The 3,095-nt window shown below is 42.8% G+C and overlaps 1 long non-coding RNA gene across 1 annotated transcript; it reads left to right on the top strand.

The window, feature by feature from the left end:
* Window positions 1–264: 264 nt before the first annotated feature.
* Window positions 265–2,172, top strand: LOC113745201 (uncharacterized). The gene is made up of 3 exons (XR_003462033.1): window positions 265–1,277; window positions 1,599–1,784; window positions 2,040–2,172. It is a non-coding gene; the product is annotated as an uncharacterized LOC113745201 (long non-coding RNA).
* The last annotated feature ends 923 nt before the right edge of the window (window positions 2,173–3,095 follow it).

The raw sequence follows: 3,095 nt of genomic DNA, 5'->3' as shown, positions 1-3,095 counted from the left end.
GCAGGGAGTTACAGACAGACTCCTGAGATGTCACAATGATTGGGCTGACATCACTCTAACCTCTCTAAAGCAGCAGGAACGTCTTTCCCAGCACTCACTGACTGAATCAGAGCTGTGGGAAAAACATATATTAGGTTCAACTTTCAATGTGATTAATTTACAGATAACTGAACAGTGATTCTTTAACTGTGTCCCAAATCCATGTAGTATGAATTGAAGTCAAAGCAGGTTTCGAGTATGCTGTATATTTACACTAGAAAAGTAATAAAATGAGCAACTAAATGTTAAAAATGTTAAGTCTTCTGTTGATGGACACTATTCTCCCATACTGCAAAGCTCAGAGTAAATGACGGAGCTGCTCACAGCTGGAAACGATTAAAACAAATTATGAATGGTGGTGAAACAGCTTCAAGGAAACAAAAATAACGAAGAACATTTTTGGCATTTTATTCCACTTTGTGCAGTTTTATTGACGTCAGTTCGCATATTGTATCATTCCTCTCTAGCATAAAGATTAGTACTGTATACTGTTAGAAAGTCACCTGGAAATAGAAAACATCTTAAATTTCAGAGTAATTTCCAACTCAGTGCTGTTACAATCTTTAGTGAAGAATGATGCATTTTTTTTCCTGCCTCCTATCTCTACACATGTAGATTTTCCACTATATGTAGGCTTAACATTTACGTTTCATAATTGAACCCAAAATCAGCATTTTTCTGTGCTCAGGCATGCGCACAGTAAGATTACCTGCATGCTGAAGGGCAACTTGCAACACATTATCTCATCTTGCATGTGAGAGAGAAATTAAAAGCCTGGTAAAAAAAAAAAAAAGAAGAAGGGGGTAGTGGAACGTAAGCGAAAGGGAAATCGCTGTGTTAATGAGAGAGAAAACACATGACAGCGTCAGCGAATGGCTCAGACCTGTAGTGGGAGGTGACATCATAGCAGATTCCAGACAGCGTGAGAGCAAAGCAGGTGTTACGCCTGTGTCACCGCTCAGAGCTGGAGGAGGAGGAGGGCAGGGAACAAACACACAGCACGACTCATCTCTGACGAGCAACACAGCAAAGCAGAACCGGGCAGCAGCCTCGCCGTCAGCATACTACTTCTCTCTGCTTTGAGTTGTGTTTTGAAGATCAGCTCATTTTTTGTTTTGGCGGTTCCAGGTGGCTGGAGAACACAAGTATCACCCTGAGTGCTTTGTGTGCCTGAGCTGCAAGGTGGTGATTGAGGACAGGGATACCTACGCCTTAGTCGAGCGATCGAAACTCTACTGGTAAGACACCTGCACTGATCTTTTTAAAGCAATTTGCCATATTGAAACTGTCAGGAACACATGCAGCTTCTGGGTTAACAGCCTTTAAACACCAGTCTCAATATGAAAGATACCATACTGTTATATGGAGACACACGTTAACCCTTCTCTATATTAAATGTCTTATTATTTAAAGATGGAGTTGAGGAATAACAAGTAAATGTTCAGCCATAACCTTTCATTACTAGTTAGCCATTATTCTGTGACTGTTCCAGGACCTTTGAACACTAAAGCACGTGTCCACACATGCAATGATTCTCCCCTCTTTTCTGTTGCGTGCAGTGGAAAGTGCTACAAACAGGTGATCCTTACACCCATGTTGGAAAAACGCTCGCACGACTCGGTCCTAGACTCCCTGCCTCACACGGTGACCCTCATCTCCATGCCCTCTGCAGCCAATGGCAAGAGGGGCCTCTCCGTCTCAGTGTTGAGGGACGTCAACGGCTTAGCGAGTGTTCAAGTCAAAGAGTAAGTGGGAGCCTGATCTCCGTCCCCGTTCTGCTGTTCTGTGGGAAGAGCATGAGTAATGCGTTACATAAGACTGATTATAGGTTTGCTAAATACAGTAGCAGTGCAGTGGTGTGTGTGAGTGTGCCACTGCAAAGATAGTTATTGTAGTTTGATAAGACAAGGTGTGACCAAGTTCTCCTTTACCTGCTGAAATCAATACACTCCTTCTATAGTGCTAATGCTCACATAAGTGTTGGTACTTTGCTGTTCCAGGGTCAGAGGGATGCTTATTAGTCCGGAGGTGCGAAATGCCATCCATGTTGGCGACAGGATCCTGGAGATCAATGGCCTTCCTGTTGGGACACTGATGGAGGAGGAGGTGGGTTGTTTTTTGTTTTGTTTTGTTTTGTTTCCCCTCACACACATCTCTGATATTAACTAGTGAGATGTGAAATGCTCTTCAAACTGAGCTAATTAGTTTCACCATTAAGGGCAAGTACATTCCTTGAGTGCAGTTTAGCAAAGCTATGTTCTTATTATACAACTGCACATGTGATTTTTGGCATTCGTCACATTCCTCCATCATTTATACATTCTTCAGCTGGGAGAGGACGGTATGTGGTATGACAACACTTAAAGACTCATTCCCATACCCCCCCTCCCTCCCTTCATACCAACTCTGTCATCATTCACTGCTCTAATTTTTTCTCAGTTCTCACCGACAGTATCCTGTTTCCTCTCTATAACACATTTCAGTATTACATCCCATATCAAAGGTTCCATTTGCTGCAATCGAGTCGTGCTTCTGATTTAGTTTTGACTGATACAAGAACAATTATTTGTGGAATTCGAGTCGTGCTAACTAATCTAACTCATCTGCACTGTGTCTGCAGTAGAAGCACATTCAGTGGCTAGTTCACTGGGTACACTTAGCTGAAGCTAATGCAACAGTCCTGCAATAAATTAGACTTTCATGAAGGTTATAATGTTCAGAATTTGTTGAAAATATTTTAGAGAGAGTAGGTGGAAACGTTTAACGAAATGAAAATGGCAGAAAAAAAAGATGGCGAGGGCTCTCGAAAAAGGCGCAAGGCCGACCGGATCACAACCGCAATGACTTGAAACAGAATCAGAGACAAGCACCAGGGCTTACTTAAACCCTGAATCGGGGCACATCCCTGGGCCATCTGGGGGATCTGTAGGACTGGCTCCTCAAAGAGATAAAGTCAAAACATGTGAGGTAAGAGCCAGAGACAGGAAGCGACAGGGCGTCTTGGGGTAAAAGTTTCACAACGTGAGGGAACAACTTTCTACAAACTTTTCGCATAT

The sequence above is a fragment of the Larimichthys crocea genome, unplaced genomic scaffold, assembly GCF_000972845.2.
Source record: "Larimichthys crocea isolate SSNF unplaced genomic scaffold, L_crocea_2.0 scaffold52057, whole genome shotgun sequence".
In the NCBI taxonomy this organism is placed as follows: Eukaryota; Metazoa; Chordata; class Actinopteri; family Sciaenidae; genus Larimichthys; species Larimichthys crocea.
The sequence above is the reverse complement of the archived record's forward strand: the minus strand, read 5'-3'. Positions and strand labels throughout refer to the sequence as shown.